Source organism: Panthera onca, chromosome B3 (genome assembly GCF_046562875.1).
Source record: "Panthera onca isolate mPanOnc1 chromosome B3, mPanOnc1 haplotype 2, whole genome shotgun sequence".
Taxonomy (NCBI): domain Eukaryota; kingdom Metazoa; phylum Chordata; class Mammalia; order Carnivora; family Felidae; genus Panthera; species Panthera onca.
In genome coordinates, this window is record NC_138344.1 from 138,824,130 (window position 1) to 138,843,909 (window position 19,780).

Consider the following 19,780-nt stretch of genomic DNA (forward strand, 5'->3'; position numbering starts at 1 on the left):
TTATGATAATAAACTCTGCTATAGCAGAGGAGAGGGAGGCTCAGAGAGGTCCAGCAACATATCCGAGACCACACAGAGGAAAAGCAGCGGAACGGAGGGAGCTGCGATGTCTTCACAGCCTGCACTCGAGGCTGTGCGATGCTGTCATTCTCCCCTCCCCAGGACCCTGTACGCACTGACCCGCTTTGCATCAGAAAAAGTGACTTACATTAGGAAAATTGAAGTTTTAGGAGTCTAATCTCCCCCCCCCCCCACCCCCAAAGACGTTAGCTAGGGAAATCCGCCCTGGCGTGTAACTTGACAGAGATAGGTAATGTGACAGCACCGGCCCCCTTGTCAAAGGAAGAGGCCAGGGGGTTCCTCTGCTTGCAGTCGCGGGTGCACGGAGTGGGCTGGAGAACCCGTCTCAGCCCGGGAAGGGTGGGTGCTGACGGAGTCACGAGCTGGCTGCACCTTTTAAAATAAAATATTTAAACAAGCGGAACATCACGTGGGTGGTGTATTAAGCTTTCCCCCGAGACGTAAACCACACGATTTCCAAGCGTCCTTTAACAAAGTCAATTACGTTACATAAACTTAGCAGAGGCGAGGGTCCTCTCTCCTTGGAATCGCCCGCTTTCTCCCCCGTACTTTTGCCGAGACAAAGACCTCTCTGCAGAAACAGGTTATTTAAAACCCCTCAACGTGGTTCTATAAATTGGATGAAAGGAAAAAAAAACCCCTCAGACGGAAACGCACGCCTTATTGATGTTATTGGTGGAGAAGCGCTCTGGCGAGTACATTGTAGGAAGCATCCTCTGTATTCCTGAAATCACCTCTATTAGATTATGTAGATATGATCTATGAAAATACTTTCAAACTTAATCTGTCGAGACTTCCGAGAGTGTATAGCAAATGCTTAGATTTGCATTAGATTCTTGACTTTGAAATCCATTACTGCAAGTTACTTGCTGACTTTGAGGGGCAACCTTTACCACGGGGGAGGCGGGCGGGGCCGCGCTCATGTTGAGAGGCTGACGGCCCCGCTGGATGGTGTCTGGGGCCCGTTTAAATCTCCCCTGAAGGTCAGTCTCACCTCCCTCGTTAGAGGATTAGTTCTGGTCCAGCGAGGGGAGCCTGCCTCCTGACTGACGTTAGCCCAATGGCTGCCTGGGATCATTTTGGCGATTTTTAGAATTTTTAAAATTATTGGTGTGTTTTTGTTTTGCTGTGTTTTCTTAAAACGTTGGAACTTTGTCGCATTTGTCTTTTGTTTTTGTTTTTGTTTTTTAACTGCCTCCTCCTTCTGGACAGTACTATTTGCAACCTCTGGGGCATGTGTGTTTTTTAAAAAGTCAAGGGTAGAGTAAATAATCAAAAAAAAAAAAAAGGATGTCTGATAGATTTTTAATGAAACTTTGTCTATTCATCATCTCTTTCTCTATTTCTATCAATCTATCTACCGTCTATCTATCTATCATGTATCTATCATCTATCAATCCATTATCTACCTATCTATCTATCTATCTATCATCTATCTATCTATCTATCTATCTATCATCATCATCATCTATTATCTCTATCAATCACCTATTATCTATCTATCTATCTATCATGTATCTATCATCTGTCTATCAATCCATTATCTATCTATCTATCTATCTATCTATCTATCATCATCATCTATTATCTCTATCAATCACCTATTATCTATCTGTCTATCTATCTATCATGTATCTATCATCTATCAATCCAGTATCTATCTATCTATCTATCTATCTATCTATCTATCTATCTATCATCATCATCTATTATCTCTATCAATCACCTATTATCTATCTGTCTATCTATCTATCATGTATCTATCATCTATCAATCCATTATCTATCTATCTATCTATCTATCTATCTATCTATCTATCATGTATCTATCATCTGTCTATCAATCCATTATCTATCTATCTATCTATCTATCTATCTATTATCTATCTGTCTATCTATCTACCACCTATCTATCTACCTATTGGGAGGTGGTACACAAACTTTTTCTGTTAATGTTTTACTTTGCCTTACTCAGTTATTATATATTATAAACTAGGTCTTTGTCACAACTACTTAGTTCTGCAGTTGCAGTGTGAAAGCGGCCACAGACAAGACACAAATGAAGGGGCGGGACTGTGCTCCATTCCATCTTTTTTTATGACACAGAAATGTGAATTTCATATAAGTGTCACGTGTCATGAAATATTTTTTTCTGTTGTTTTTTTCAACCACTTAAAAATGGAAATGTCATTCTTAGCCCTCAGCCTTACAGAGACAGGCGGGGGGTGGGGTGGGTTGTGGGGCTGGGTCTGACGCTTGGGCTGTGGTGCTGGTTGATCCCTGCTCTGTGTAGTAGCTGAAGATAGGGCCTTTCTTGAAACATGTGAGGTTCATATGGAGCTGTCAAGACGTTCTGTTTTAAAATGAAAACAGAGGAGAATTTTTGCAAGTGAAGCCTGGAAGTTAGTAAACTGTTCTGACTCAGCTACAAATTGATCAACCCATCGCACACTTCTGAGCACCTGCTCTGTGGCTGTGCTAGACTTGGGGAGGACCACGGTGCCACAGAACGACCCGGGGTCCTAATAACTGTCAAAGGTGGGTGATGGGGCCTGAAGAATGATTTTTGTTATTCCGAAGCCCTTATGTAACTCATGTGAAAGTGTCTATTTGTTGTTGTTGTTTTAAAAAAAAAATTTTTTTTAACGTTTATTTATTTTTCAGACAGAGAGAGACACAGCATGAATGGGGGAGGGGCAGAGAGAGAGGGAAACACAGGATCGGAAGCAGGCTCCAGGCTCTGAGCCATCAGCCCAGAGCCCGACGCGGGGCTCGAACTCACGGACCGCGAGATGGTGACCTGAGCCGAAGTCGGACGCTTAACCGACTGAGCCACCCAGGCGCCCCATATTTGTTGTTGTTGTTAATTTAACCATCTGTCACTTTCCATATCCCGGCCACCAGAAGGGAGACGGAAACTTCCTGTAAATTTTGGACTGGGAATAGAGACGGTCATTCTCATTCTACCCTGGCCAAGGTTACTTCTAAAGTCTTTGAGCTCATTCCTGACAAATAACTTGGTTGACCTGGCAAAGTAACTTCATTTAGGTGGACATCGGTCAGTGATCCTCTAAAACGAAAGGGCTAATCATTATATTAGCAGCTGCCATGACTCAAAAGAGATTATGCCTAGACCTGAACCCTAGGCTAGCACCCCAACGAGACCCCATTACATCGGATTTCAAAGACTTGAAGTCCTGAGAGCTCACCTATTTGGGCTGCTTATCTGTGTCTTTGACACAACTCATCACACAAATCCTTAAAAGTCTGTGAGACGTTTCTATCTTTTGTGATTAGATTCCTAGGTGTATTTTCTACCTCAAGCACTGTACCCAAAAGTTTATATAAATATATTTAATGCAATAGTTTTTATAATATGAAATTGTGAAAGCCACATAAATTCCAAATAATAGCCAAATATGGCAAATTATGATATAATCATATTTTGTGGCCTACTGGCATTTTTTAAAATAGAAAGACTCTTAAAAAAATACTTCTGTAAAATTAAAACCCTCCCCCCACCCCCCGAGAACCTTATTGAGTTGTTCCAACAATAGAGACACTTAGAAGACAGAAGGGAATCCTCAAAAACCTCAGCAGTGACTTTCTCTGATAGGTGAGACCATGGACTATGTATTGAGTTGCGGCCCTTTGGAAAAATGAAGTGTCAGAACAAACCTTTTACTGTGTCTGTGCTTTCCTCCAGCAAAGTGGTTCCCGGCGAGCCTAACAGTGCCTGGCTGGAACACAGAAGGCATGCAGTTAGAGTAAGCCAGTGAAAAAATGAATGAATCCATGGACCAAGTCTAGTTAAATGGGCCTTGAAGAATTCCATCATGGCAGCATGTTGGTTGGACCATCCAACCCTTCATTTGACATCTCATTACCTGGGCGTCTTAGGAAACTCAAGGAGCTTTCTTAAATTTTAATTTTTAAGCACATTCATAAATGGGGGTAGTTTTTAATTCATACATGGGATAGCACCTCCTTCCCAGGTATGTGGGGATGAAATAAAATGATGGAAGTGATGTACCTGGCCCAGGTCCACCCTTAGTGAGCTCCTAAAAAATGTTGCCTTTAATCAGTATGTTGTTACGAAAGACATCTGCCCACTTAAAAATGAGAAAAGTCAGTTGAGCAAACTAATATCTTCACGATCGTGTTTGATTATTTATATTGTACGCTTTAGCATTTCAACAGCTATAGGTTCTTTGGTGTCACCATTTAAATCATGATTTTTAGAATTAATGGTGCCTCCGTGGTTTCTGCTTACATTCAAAAATTCTGTGATACAAATTGGTCTTCAGTTGGTCTCTTTCTGAGCTTTAAAGTGTGTGTGTGTGTGTGTGTGTGTGTGTGTGTGATTTTCATTAAGGTCTAAGACTTCCTTGTATATCTAACCTGGGTCCATTTGTGAGGCAGGAAAAAACAGTATTTAAAATCCTATTAATGAAATAGTTGGATGCTTTCGGATATTCCGGCAGCAGGCATAGCAATTGCTGCATATGTTACATATTTTATCATTAATTTCTGGCGACTCATCGACACTGAGGCCCTTCGCAGACACCTTCCAGGTGAGTGCCCAAGGTGGATGCCATGGATGCCACCAGACCCTGTCCATCCCAGCTGACCGCTGACCGGCCCCAGGCAGTTCAGTGATGGGTAGGCTTACGTCACTTTGGGCCAATGCAACCTGAAGGGCATGCCAAGGTCTTTGGGGAAATAAACTTCCTTGGTCTTAGGAGAGAGTAAGAGAGAGCTAGTTCTTTCCCTTCTGACTGTGAACGAGAAAGCATGCTGCCCCCAGGGATGCTGGCAGCTATCATGCCTTGATGGATAGTGACACATGTGGAAGAAGGCAGAGCCAATGGAACAGAAGAGAAAAAAGAGCTGTGTGCCAGTGGCCAACAGCATTCCTTCCTGGTTAAGCCAGATACAGACCTGTTTCTGTTCCTTGCAGCCCAAAACACCCTCACGGATTCCCTCAGCCTTCAAACTGCCTGGAAAAATGGGCTCGTTGTACCCACATCACAGGCGACCAAGTACCAACTGCTTGGAGGGCAAGGTTGAGTGTGGGCGGGAGAGCTTGGGTATCTCCTTCCACCCGACATTCACCTTGGCCCCTTTGCACTTGAGGGACCAACTGTGCTTGGTTTTCAATAGATGGGAGCAATGCCTTATAGCCCGGTCTGCAGAAGGATGTCTGGGCTCGTTGTAAAATTAAACCGTCAACACTTACATCCTGGACAGCATAGTGCCATTTTTTTCATGAAGATTAAACATGATTGCTTGTCTCGTTACACAATTATGAGGATAGTTTCATTCTGCTGCCCTGGATTGCCCCTGAACTACACTTAAATTCAATGGAAACCATACCAAATATTCAAATCTGACTTAGTTGTTTTAAAATATGATGTTACAATGTCACAGCATTTATTGACCTTGGTCCTGGGTGGATGTATATTCGAAGAAGCCCAGGGAAAACAAGTCTTTCTCCAGCTTCCAACTACACGTCTTTCAGATTCAGATCTATTTGAACATCTCAACGATGTCCCACATAATGAATTAGGAAGTTCTCGACAGAGAAGCAACCTTTGAAAGCATCAGAAGGTCACTTACCTTGAACCCTCAAGTCTGACTTTCAAAGACTTCTGACGTCATGTAGGTCAGAAGCAGACTTTTATCGGATGGTTTCTGTTTCGAGAGAGTCAGGACAAGAAACAGAACCGCAGTCCGACATTGAGCTTCGAATGTTTCCTTACGCATGGGGAACTGAGCCTGTCCTTTGTAGGTAGAGTCCTCATGGAAATTTGCCTCCCAAAGCCCTTGTCTTCGCATTCAAGGCGAATCGTTCATCCTGAACATGGCCTGTCTTCTCAGTTTTATTCCCACTTCTCCTCTCTGTGAACCCTGCTACCATCAGGATGGTCCTTCCCCAACTCTGTCTCATCTACCCAGTCCAGTCCAAGCTCAGTTGTCCTGACTGTCCAAACCTCCCCTGTCAAAAAAGTGCTCATCTATTGACAAGGTGCCATGGAGGGTATACAGCCTTCTTTATGAAAGGGTCTTTTTAGCCCACTGGGAAATTGTCTTCATTCCCTTTGGTATTGGCAGCTCAGCCAAGGCCAATAGCAGAGGTCTCAGAGGGAGTGGACTTGGGGCTGGATTCTAGCCTGGCCACCCCTGTCTGGTGACCTGGGCGAGTCGCCGTCCTAGACCTCTGGTGTTACCTCCTTAGGAAAACCATCCCCCATCTCCTGGGGCACGGTCCCCCACGCCAACAATGTGGCAGCCCACGTTTGTCCTGAGGGCTGCCTTTAGGCCTAAGGTCCACTCCCCACCCCAGGCAGAACCTGTTTGATTCTGAATCCATGTGAAAAGAACCCCAATCGAAGACATTAGCAATCTAAACAACTGAAGTAATGAAAATGACTCTAACCTTGAGCTGGCATCTCTTAGCAAACGTGGCAAACAATCCAATTCCATCCCCTCAGTAGATCTCTGTCCTCTCCTCCCCAAGTCCACCAGCCCCACACTTCCTGAGACACTTGTCAACACACAGACACTCCGTGCCCAGCCCAGGAGGCTACTTTGGCCCCTCCTGCCCTCTGTCCCTTCTCTGTCTCCATTCACTCTTTCCTCAACCGTTGTTCCTTGTAAAGCGCTCTCCTGAGGTCATCCCCTGGGTTTCTCGGCGTCTCTTGGCCTTTCTCGCTCCCTAATTCTTCATCCCGGGCCCAGAGCCCCTCTCCCAGAAGCGGACCCCACCAGGAACCACCTTCACTCTCATGAATTACGCTGTGGCCACGAGTCTTGTCTCACGGATGGCAAACGTTGCAGATGAAGTCCTGAGCTACCGTGGGGTGTGGATGCCACTAGATTCAGGGGTCATTCGGGTCCGTGCTGTGAAGACGCCCCAGCAGGTGTGGGGTGCAGAGCCCGTTGAGTTAACCTCTGTGCCTGAAGGCTGGTGAGGGAGTGGGGACCCCAGCCTTCGTGGCAGGAGCCCTGAGCCCACGTGCAGACTCCGGTCACCTGTGTGCAGCTCCATACCACGTCGAGGTCTTACTTTTCTCGTGTGTTAAAAGTGGCACGGAAGGAAACTGATGGGGTCTGAAACATCACCACGCAGCAACCTCACAGTTGCACACACGTTCACCCAGCACCTGGTTCAGAGAACACGCTTCCAAAATATCCCTGGAATGCCGGGAGGGATGTTTAATTCATCTGAAAAATACACCGTGGCTTAACAGGAATTTTAAAAGCATCACCTTCATGGCCATAATGATAAGCCATGATTCCTACATCAGATAAACCAAGGGGGAAGATTCAGGTTATCTGCCATTTTTGCGTCCGTCTGGCAGTTACCAAGCGGGTCCACTTTCCCCTCCTTCTGGATATGACAGCCGTAATCCATTCCCTGTCGGACCAGATCACTAAGAAACGCCATTCATAATCGTCCCCTCTATTGATTCTGGTCAGTGGGTATTGGCAGCTTAAAAAGATTACGTTTTAATTGGGGACCAGATAGATGGTGTTTTAAGGTTTTGAGTTTCACTTCGTGCCTTGCGATGGATTATTTGAGAGGTCGCTCAACACCAGGAGGACAAAGATTAATGTGTTGTCCTTTTCTTTGGGTGACCCTGGGTGCAAATGTAGCTCAGGCGAAAGTGACTGAAAATCTTTTGCCATCACAGGGCTGAAAAGGTTGACTGTGAATTCATTAGTGTTATCTTTGTTTAGGGTATAAAATCTACACATTCAATGGTTTTAGTGGAGCGCACATTTTTTTTTTTTCCAGGCTATGCCAAGCCTCGAGCCCCTAGAGAAAAGATTGGGGGTCTCCAGGCTGGGCTGGGGTGCCCAAATTTATGGGGCATCAGCTGCCCATTCTAGGTCTTGCAGTGGGAGGGAAAATAGTAACAGCTGTTAGCCAGGGACAAGATGGTTGGGAGGATGGGACAAGGGTTTCGTAAAGTGGGAGCTCTAGAATCCAAACGTCACAGCTACTAGTTGGAGAGTGTTGACGAAGGGCCCAGCCCTGGCCTGGGCACTTGTGGATGGTTTTTTTTTTTTTTTTTTCATATTTAGTGTGGCCAGTGGTCACCCCCTACGCTGTTATGTGGTCCTAGTGGTAGAGGTGAGAAAACGGAAGCCACAGAGGCCGGGCCACTGGTTCAAGGTGACACAGATGTTCTCTCCCTGAGGCCTTGGGTTTGTCCCCATCTGCTTTGAAGTCCTGTGCGTGCAGCCATCACAGTCCGCACCGGCCTTGGCATCGGTGTAGCCATCGTCATCAGCACCAATGACTCGGTTTCTAGGACTGTCTTGACGAAGTGCCACAACCTGGGTGCCTTAAACGATAGAAACGCAACGGTGGCAGAGTTGTGGAGACTAGAAATCTGAGGTCAAAGGGGGCAGCGTTGGTTCCTTCCGAGGGTCGTGTGGGAGAATCTGGACCAGGGCTCCGCAGTGGCTTCTGGTGGGGTGCCCGCCATCTGTGTGCTGGCCTGTAGCTTTGGCATCTGGACCTCTGGCTTCCTTTCCACACGGCGTTCTCTCGGCGCATGTGTATCTTTGTTCAAATCTCCGCCTTTTTAAAAATAATTTTCGTAAGTTTATTTATTTATTTTGGAAGCGAGATGCAGAGAGAACGAGCGGCGGGAGGGACAGAGAGAAAGACAGAGAGAGAATCCCAGGCCCCCTCTGCACCGTTAGCACGGAGCCTGACGCGGGGCTTGATCTCATGAACCGCGAGATTATGACCTGAGTCAGAATCAAGAGTCAGATGCTTAACCAACTGAGCCACCCAGATACCCTTAAATTCCCCCCCTTTAAAAGGACACCAGTCACACTGAATTAGGGCCCATCCTAATGATCTCATGTTTACCTGATAATCTGCAAAGACTCTATTTCCACATAAGGTCACACATGGAGATACTGGGTGTTGGGACTTCCACATGACTTTGTGTGAAGGACACAATTCAACCCAAAGCAATAATTATCACTGTTATTTAGTTGATCAAAAGTAAATCTGGTAAATCATTGCACCCGTCTTAGTCCATTCGGGCTGCTATAACAGAATACCACAGACCTGAGGGCTTAAACAGAATATTTATATCTCACAGTTCTGGAGCTTGGAAGTCCAAGATCAAGGCTATGGCAGGTACAGTTCGTGGTGAGGCCCTCTTCCTGGCTTGGAGATGTCTGCCTTCTCACTGTGCCCTTATATGTGGAACGCACTCTTCCTCTCCTCATAAGAACACTAATCCCCTCATGAGGGTCTCACCCTCAGTAACTCATCTAAACATAATTATCTCCCAAAGGTCCCATTTCCAAATATCACATCAGGAGCTACGGCTTCAACACATAAATTTTAGGGGGATACAAACCAGGATCGCTTGGTCCTAGCGATCTCCTCCAAAGATTTACCTTTACCTTCCTAGAGGACCAGTCATGCCAATGTGATAAGATCAATTATTTGGCATGGAGTATCCCAAAACCCAGATAACTTTCCACCAAAGTTGATCAGTTTTTAACCAACGAGCCTGGCACAGAGCCACAGTCAGGGACCATCGTCCCTTCTTTGACCGACAGTTGGCCTTTCCCAACCCCTGTGGGCATCTCTGAAGAATGGAGCCATCGTTTTCCCCACAATGTCATACCCGATGCTGAATAAACCGTAAGGGCTCCAGGACATTCTCAAAGGTCCAACATCAAATGTGCAGACTGAGAATTTGTGGGTGACCTCAGCTTGCAAAGCCATTCCCCGGACTCACAACAGCTGACATTCCACTTCTTTCCCGAAACAGTCTTGCAAAACCTAGTGATGCCTCTGCCTAGTTCTGCTTCCTTGGTTCTCCGGGTTTTCTTGGCATCTATTGAATCCCGAAAGAGGTGGGAGAGTTTTCTCTGAATTCGCTCTTCAGCTAGCACAGGTGTCTGCATCCTCACGCAGCCTCTGACCACCCCAACTTCCTTCTTATCACAGAACCTCACTGAGCTCAAGGCTGTCCTTGAGGCACACAGGTCACCAGGACATCTTTGACGGCACCTGGGGAAGCCCATCTCAATTGCATGTGGCAAACGGTCGCCATCTTGTTTGGCCCTCCCACCTCTCTCCACTGTTCCCTCAGGGTCCTTTAAGACCCCTCTGCCCACCCCATTCACCCCTTGGTACAGCGCCATGCTACTTGGACACATTCACTGGAACGCAGAAGACCTGGCACTTTTGCATCTTCTGAAATAATTCCATTTCAATGACTGCTGCTTTGCCACTGTTGGGTTTCGGTGGCGAATGAGACCTACATAAAAACCAACAAAGAAGAGGGGGGTGACAGAAGTCGTTTTCCATAATGCAAACCTTGTGCTCCGCAGAAACAGCTAAGCATAACAAGTTATTTATTCATGATTATCTGTAGTCACGGTTTGTTTCTACCCGCTCCAAGTTTATATGACATTTATATAATGTGCATAATATAATTATATATTTACATGAATTTCTCTTGTTTGTATTCATATATTTATTGTGAGCACTGCAATATGCATCCGATTAATTTAAAAATAATGTTCATGGAAATCCTTTTGCAACAGGAGGCTTTGTTAGACATTTGGTGTTGGAATATTCCTACGCTTTTTCATGACTTCTAACGGGCTGATAAGCTCCATCCATTTGGAGACTTGGAGCCCAAAGGTTTCTTAGAGGCTCCTTGGTGCAGACTTTCATTTTGCAGACAGAGAGAGAGAGGTCTCAAGGACAGAAGCGATTCGCTCATAGTCTGTTGGGAATCAGGCTTCATGGTCCCCAGTTCATCCTCAATAACACACGTGCACCTCCATCCCGGCATCCACGGCCAAGGGTGCGTGTTAACAGCAATCCCAATGTTTGTGTCTCTCTAGAAATGTTCCATTTCCCTCCATGTTTTAGCATCGACTTTATGCTATAGAAATCATTTGTGTTTTTTTTTAAGTTTTTAAAAATTTACTTATTTTGAGAGAGACAGAGACAAGCGCAAGTAGGGAAGGGGCAGAGAGAGAGGGAGAGAGAGAATCCCAGGCAGGCTCTGTGCTGCCTGTGCAGAGCCCGATGCGGGGTTCAAACTCATGAAACCATGAGACCATGACCTGAGCCAAAATCAAGAGTCGGATGCTTAACCCGACTGAGCCACCCAGGCGCACCACCATAGAAATCTTTCTAATCTAATCCATTGTTGGACAGTCCGACTACATCGTCCTCATCAAAAAGAATTTGTTAAGGGATTGGTGGCACTAAGCTCTGAATCCTCCTATGTCAGAAACCTTGGAGCCCCCTGACTACAGCTCTTCAGTCAATCTCATTCCGATCTGTTGGTATCTTGGAAGTTTCGGCTACTGGATATTCCTTTGGCACCTTCATTTTTTTTTTTTTTTTTTATTGTTGTTGTTTGCTAGGAATTTGGCAAAGGAAATGTGAAACTAGCAAATAACGTTTAAAAGTAATGACACGGTTGTAATCCCGCTACCCACCACGCAGAGGATTTCACGTTGCCTTGTGCCTTTCCACCTGCATGTGTGTTTTTATTGCCTGTGCCTTTTTGCGTTCTGTTATTTGCACTTAGCGTCCTGCATTTCTCCTTTTCTACAAGATTTCCAGCGTTTGTTTTTAATGATGGTAAAACGCACGTAACAGAATATTTATCATTGTCACCATGTTTTGAGGGGACAGTGGCATCCACATTGGCATCGTTGTGCTATTATCAGCCTCTTCCGGCTCTGGAATCCTTTTCCTCTTGCAGAACGGAAACTCTGTGTCCATTAAACCATAACTCCCCATTCCCCCCAACTCCCACAGTCCATGGCACCCGCCATTCTCCTTTCTGTGTCTGTGGGTGTGACGATGCTGGGCACGCCATATAGGTGGAATCATACATGCTCGTCCTTTTGTGTCTGGCTGATTTCACTCAGCATAAGGTCCTCAGGGTTCATCCATGTTATAGCAGGTGTCAGAGTTTCCTTCCTTTCTCATGCTGAATAATATTCCATTATACGGATGCACCACGTTTTCTAGATCCGTTCATCTGTTGAAGAATCCGTTATTATTTCTTTTTTAAAAATTTTTAATAAGTTCATTTATTTATTTTAAGAGAGAGAGAGTAGGGGAGGGGCAGAGAGAGAGAGAGAGAGAGAGAGAATGAGATTTCCAAGCAGGTTCTGTACTGTCAGTGCAGAGCCAGACATGGGGCTTGAACTCACAAACCGTGAGATCATGGCCCGTAATCTAAGTTGGATGCTTAGTCGACTGAGCCACCCAGGCGTCCCATCTCATTTCTTTTTTTTTTTTTTTTAATGTTTATTTACTTTAGTGTGTGAGAGAGAGACCGACAGAGCATGAGTGGGAGAGGGGTAGAGACAGAGGGAGACAGAATCCGAAGCAGGCTCCAGGCTCTGAGCTGTCAGCACAGAGCCCGACACGGGGCTCGAACCCACGAACCGCGAGATCATGACCTGAGCCGAAGTTGGTTGCTTAACTGACTGAGCCACCCAGGCGCCCCCCCCCCCCATCATCATTTCTAAAGAGCATATGATATTGCATCACGTTACTGTAGTGTAACGTACTAAGGCTGCATCATTTATTTTTTCCCCCACTGAAAACTATATTATCCGCCTAGTTTTAACTCCTCTATAATTGGAATCAAGCAAAGTTCGGCCCTTCACTCATTCTTTGAGTATCTACTACGTGCCAGTATCTACCAGGATCCGGAAAACAGAATTGAATGAGATGTGGTTCTCACCCTTGAAGCGTCCACAGCTCTTTGGGAAACGCATACATTAACTGGCCAGTATCACTCAGTTCCTGGAATGCAGCACAGTGTCCCCGTTCCTCACTGCTGTCATTTTTTTGCTTTCTTTTACGCTTCCGGGGGTGTTTCCGTCAAAGCCACAAACGTAAACTTGCCTTTAGCCAAGGGCATTAGCCTGGTTGACCTAAAACTGCATCTCCAGAGCTGACAGTGAGTCAGGAAATGTGTGGGCTGTGCACAGCTGTGACCCCCGGCCCGCCTTCACAGAGCAGTGCGCCCAAATCTAGACGCGAACTTAACTCGTCATTCACAAAAGATCGTTCCCTGCTGTTGTTACTGGCTGTGGCAGTCCCGTGACACGTGGCAGCACGATGACCCCCCCCCCCAACCCCGCCGCCTTGATTGCATATTAACGCACCGCTTTCTAAGCCACACACACTGAGCCAGCCGTCACTTTCCCACAGGGAATGGCGTTTTGCGTATCGGGACCTGTGGGCTCTTGCAGGGGCTGGCCGAGCGATGGGCCTCCCTTGGGTAACTGGGGATGGCCTTCTGCTCTGATTCAGGGGTCTCGTTCTTGCACTCTTGAGTTGAGATTCAAGGGTTTCAGTAGACTCTGTGCCAAGTTCCAAGTACAAAGACTCTACCAAATGTCTGCAGGAGGCTGGGTCTGACTTAGTTCTTTCTTTCTTCTAGAGGGAGTTCAAGGTGTATTCCTTCACTCTGATGTCAAGGTCAAAACGGAGACCTTGAAAACACCCCACAAGGCCACGGGAGCAGCGATGGAACTTTTGATGGGAAAGGAGCGAGGAACACAAGTAGTTTCCTCCTTTGGGTCAACGTGCATTTTTCTCCCGTGATCTTCCCTCTGGTGTGGCTGGAGAACTGGTCTTGTTGGGGAGATGGCCTCTTCACTGGAAGGTCAAACAGGGCAAGGCCATGGGGACCAAGTGGGCAGTTGATTTGGTTCTTTCTCTTTCTTCTCTCCCAGTGGAGGTGGCAAGGTCTAGAAGGTCTGCCAGGGAACTCCGGCCCAGGCTTTTCTGGCCTCTTTCTAGCCTTTTATGTTCAGCGGCTGCAAAAGTTCCTTTAGGAATGTACGTGGTCTAGGACGTTCTCCAAGAAGAAACCAGCTGAGCATTTGAAGCTTGGAGCCCTTGCTGGCGACAAAGAGTGTCCTGTGTCTTACGCAACTTTGTAAAAGGATTCAAATTGCCACAACGTAGTGGGAGTAAGCCTGATTCATGCAGGGGTGTCTGCGGCCTTTAGCACGCTTTGCCCTGCTCTGTAAGTAAGACTCTCATCCTCCTGTTTGGTTTTCCACTGCCTATAGGTTGGGCAGTGAAACGAGTAAAAAGATCGGCAGAATTGATTCAGGAGTGGAGGGGATATCGGAAGGAAGAAAGGTAGAACCAGAAAGTCTGGGGAAAGCAGAGGAACGATCAGGTGCTGTGGGGTCTTGAGGAGAAATGGGAGAGGGAGAAAGCCTTGGAGGGCTGCTGTGAGATCGGCTGCAGGCTGAGAGCAGGTGCGGAGGAAACAGTGCTTTTTAAAAAAAAATTTTTTTTAATGTTTATTTTTGAGAGAGAGAGAGAGAGAAAGAGAGTGGGTGAGCAGGGAGGGCCAGAGAGAGAGGGAGACACAGAATCCGAGCCAGGCTCCAGGCTCCGAGCTGTCAGCACAGAGCCCGACGCGGGGCTCGAACCCACGAACCGCGAGATCACGACCTGAGCCGAAGTCGGACGCTTAACCGACTGAGCCACCCGGGCGCCCTAGGAAACAGTACTTTTAAGGTGATTGACTCCAGAGCGTGAACTGAATTTCCTTCAATGTTCTTTAAGAGATTTTGGAAAAGAGTTAAGTTTGATTTCTCTGTTTTCTGGCTATCTCTCTGTTGTTTATTCAAAGGCTGTTCTATGCAGAGCCTGGACCTCTGGCCCGCTTGTATTTGGGTTTCAGGTTCTTCAAGAGCCACGGTGGCCGGAAGCACAATGATATCGACAGTTTACTTTCTCATAATGGAGCAGGAGCTGATTTCTGCTTTAATTCCAAACAGCCCCTTTGAGGTAGGTAGTATTTATACCCATTTTATAGATGGAAAAAAAAAAACAGTCTCAGAGAGGTTAAGTGACTAACCCAAGGTTACACAGCTTCGTCCTCAGTGTCAGAGCGAAACTGTTACATTGGGTAGTCGGGTGGGGTGGGGTGGGCCAGGGAGAGATTTGGGGTCCTTCTCGAGGAAACAGAACCCAAAAGAATGTGGTTGAGAAAGGGCATAAGTGGCATGAGAAGCAGGGATTAAGGATCTCAGGTCTCCTGGCTTCACTGATCAGCACACATGGGTTAGGCTCTCCCATCGCGGTCTAACTGGTCCGTCACTTCCTTCTTAGACTGGAGCCCCAACGTTCCACGCTGTAGGCCTTCAAGGGGCTGCAGAGGAGAAGAGGGCTGGAGGCAGAGGCTGGCCCTCTTCAGATCACCAACTGGGATTTACAAACGGGTTTTTTTTTTTTAGCCCGCGACCTCTTCCACCTGTGGCTGTCCCTGCCACAGGCTTCCACATTCGTGCTCCTGGCCACCAGCCCCGCAGCCCCGCTCAGGGGCCTTCCTTGCAAACCCGAGATCCTTATTCGTGGCGCCTTATTCACAACAAACAGCAGCCACAACAATTAAAGGCCTTCCCTGTGCTGGACTCTGCCCTGGCTTAACCCTCTCCATTCACGGATCGAGGACGTCTTGAGGGCAGGGGCCAGGGAACCTGGTCCTACTCGTTGAAGCCTCCGTCTGTGTCCCAGCAAAGGGCCTGGCAAACGGTACGCCCCTGAGGACAGCTCAGAGGTTGAATTGTAGTTAAGAAGACTGAGGTTCAGGGGCGCCTGGGTGGCTCGGTCGGTTGAGCATCCGACTTCAGCTCAGGTCACGATCTCCCGGTCCGTGGGTTCGAGCCCCGCGTCGGGCTCTGTGCTGACATCTTGGAGCCTGGAGCCTGCTTCACATTCTGTGTCTCCCTCTCTCTCTGCCCCTCCCCCACTCGTGCTCTGTCTCTCTCTCAAAAAATAAATAAACATTAAAAAAAAATTAAAAGAAGACTGAGGTTCAGAGAGGTGATGCGTACGACCAAGGCCACACTGCGTGTTCCTGTGGAGAAGGCAATAGCCCTTGGCCGGCTCGGGGCCACACGGACCTGGTCAGGGCAACGCCTCGTCTATAGCAGATAAAGAAACCACATCCACTTTCCCTTTTCTTTTTTGCATTTCAAACTTAGCTCTTGTTTGGCCGCTGAAGAATTGAATGGGGGTTTTCTAGTGTCAGAACCAGGTTCCGAAGTCTCAGGTGGCAGAGACACGACTTCCACATGACAGCTGAGAACGCAGGAGGGACTCTATACCCACCTGTGGATTAGCTCAGCTCAGCTCTGGACTCAGATGGTCTTGACTCACATCCTGGCTCTGCTGCTCACGGGTCCTGTGAACAAGCTGTTTTAGGCTCTTTAAATTTTTTTGATGTCTACTTTATTTTTGAGAGAGAGAGGGAGAGAGGGAGAGAGAGAGAGAGAGAGCAGGGGAGGCACCGAGAGAGAGAGGGAGACACAGAATCCGAAGCAGGCTCCAGGCTCTGAGCTGTCAGCACGGAGCCTGACGCGGGGCTCGAACCCACGAACCGTGAGATGGTGACCTGAGCTGAAGTCAGACGCCCAACTGACGGAGCCCCCCAGGCACTCCAGCTTTAGCCTCTTTCAATAACCCTCCACTTGGTCGTCCGGGAATAGCATCTCCTTTGTAGGGTTTTGTGGGGATTTAATGAAGCATCCAGGATATTGTCACGTAAGAAACACACAAGAGGAGTTAGCTACTATTATTTTTTTCTGTGAGTATTAATATTATGATTGCCCCAATTGAGAATTTTTTTCCGTATGCCTTCTTTTATTTAAAGATGATTCATCGTCCATATCCCTTTATGTAATTAAACTTCACATTTAGATGTGGTCAATTATCAAAGACCTATGATCAGTATCTTCTTAGCCTTGTCTTTAGGTCAGGCATAGCCCCACTTGAACTTGTTCAGGCACCTTCTTTAGTTACATTTAGTTATTTCACAAGGAAGGTCCCACTGGGTGCTGGGCCTTGGCCTGGGCACTGAGAGACGGAGAAGATCCCACCTGCCCACACCCACCCCCCGGAATGGCAGCAGTGGGGGGGGGGGTGCACCAAGCTTGGCTTTCTAAGGTGGGGGGGTCTCCTTTCTCTTAGTCCAAAGTCCGTTTTGTTTTGCATGGTTATACAGTCACTTTTAAAAAAGAAAAAAGTTGGGGTGCCTGGGTGGCTCGGTCGGTTAAGTGTCTGCCTTCAGTTCAGATCATGATCTCACAGTGTGTGGGTTCGAGCCCCGTGTCGGGCTCTGTGCTTTGGATTCTGTGTCTCCCTCTCTCTACCCCTCCCCCACTTGTGCTCTCTCTCTCTCTCTCTCTCAAAAATAAATAAACATTAAAAAAATTTAAAAAGGAAAAAAAGTTTATTTATTTTTGGGGGGAGGAGAGTGCAAGCAGGAAGGGGCAGAGGGAGAGGGTGAGAGACAATCCCAAGCGGGCTCTGCACAGCCAGCACAGAGCCTGACATGGGGCTCGAACCCACGAACCGTGAGATCATGACCTGAGCCGAAATCAAGAGTCGGACGCTCAACTGACGGAGCCACCCAGATGCTCCTACACAGTCACTTGTCATCCAAGCCCCAAGTAGCAGACCTAATGCTCTCGAAACTTTCAGAACACAGGTAAAGGTGGGAAAGTTGCCGCAGCTTCTCCAACCCCCGTCCAGTTTTATTGAAAAATAATTGACACGCGTCACTGTGTAAGTCTAAGGAGTCCAGTGTGACGGCTAGATTGACACGTATTGTGAAATGGTTGCCACGTACCCCCCCTTTTTTTTTTTTATCAGGCCGAGGTCTGGTGTGTTTAAAAACACATGACTTGCCCCTCGGATGCACGTTGCTGTCTTACCTCTGCTGTTTCCACACTGTCCCTAGACCCAGAGGGTTCCCCGGGATTTTCTGCAAGGCTTTCGCACTTTGCTCCGAGAGCTGGAGGCGGAGAGGGGCAATGAGGTAGACGGATATTTGACATAATATATAGAATTAAAATAAAAATAAGCAGCATCATTGAACTCCCACTTTGAGCCACTGTATTCTGAGCACTCTATGCTTTATCTCAGTTATTTCTTACAATGGTCCTCTAAGCTTGGTCTTGTTACTGTGCCCATTTCACGGATGAAGGAAGGAAGCTTCGAGAGGTTCCGTGGTTTAGGCCCGGGAGCGGTAGAGCTGGGATTTGAACCCCAGCCTGGGGTTCTGGCTCCAGACCCTGCAGTCCCCGCCTCTCCCAGGACCCCGCGTTGGGTTTTTCTGGCTGGGGTCCGGGATCAGTGGACCGGGCCACAGTTGAGGCACGCGTCCCAGAGCAGTCTGTGGAAGATGGGAGTGGTTCTTCAAGGCCATTTGCTGAGAGGGGAGAACACACGTGTGGTTCTTTATCTCTGAGTGGACAAAGAGAATTCTGACTTCATTTCCTTTTGACTTTTGATTTTGAGGAGGGATGGAGTGGGAGCCTTTGCACATCACCCGTGGTGGGAGAGAGGGTGGGGTCGGGGAGAGTCTAGATCACTGGTCTGGAGATTTCCCTGCCGCCCAGGATGGGGGGGGGGGTCTAGGAAGGCACCACAGCGATGGCATTTGGGTTCCCAATACTTTGTCACAACCACAGTGAACCGTACAGGGCTTAGTCCCTCCCTGCCTTTGTGATGGTGGAAGATAGATATTTTTAGATGCGGATTTTCACACGTGGCAAATGAAATACAGACTAAGGTTATAAACCTGGGTTACAGGCTGGAGGTTACAGACCAAGAGCTATGTGACTTCATCAGATTGAAAGCACTTAATTGTTTCTAGAGATGAAAAGGGGCAGTGTGGTCAGGTACTGTTCCACAGAAGCAGGGGTTAGGGCTTCAAGGGATGAAGAGGAGTTTTCAAAGCAGGGAATGACAGAGAGGGGGTGCCCTCCAGCTTGGAAGTATGGCCTGTGCTGACGCCACAGCGTGTTCTCGAATGCACCAAGATGCTGTATCATTATATTCCTCCTTCCTGTCTTTTAATGAAATGCTTTCATAAAACGCCCTATGAAAGTTGAGATGAGTTCACTGAAATTCAAAATATTCTTTCCCTTTAGTTCCACACGTGGTCCCTGAAGCAGAGTCTCTTTTTTAGGAACACAAAGGAGCCAATTCTAATCGAGTTAGAAATTTTCAACCACAGATGGGGACTGGAGATTGCAAAGTGGAAAATTTAAACAAATCGGGGGGCGCCTGGGTGGCTCAGTCAGTTAAGCGTCCGACTTCGGCTCAGGTCGTGATCTCATGGTTCGTGGGTTCGAGCCCCGTGTCGGGCTCTGTGCTGATGGCTCAGAGCCTGGAGCCTGCTTCGGATTCTGTGTCTCCCTCTCTCTCTGCCCCTCCCCCGTTCATGCTCTGTCTCTCTCTGTCTCAAAAATAAATAAACGTTAAAAAAAATTTAAAAAATTTCAACAAATTGGGCATCTTCGGCACGGCCTTTTCCCCAAATTGAGGCCACATCACAGGTGACTATCCAAAGCTCCCTATTAAGCATGTTAGGTACGAAAGGCAGATGTGCGTGGCTGGTGGGCAGGAGGGCTGACCTGAAACCCTGTGGCCTTAGCAACAGTTTCAGAGGATTTAGATCCTTGGTCTTGCTAATCGGAGTCCCTGGGGTGTGCTGGGAAGAGAGGGCTGTGAAGGACAATGGCCCGTAAGCTCAGTAACAGGTTTGCCCACAGCCCTTTCCAGAACATTCCCTAGGCCTGGCGGGAGAAGCCCCGCTTTTACTATTGGCATCCATGAGTGGCATTTCCTATTA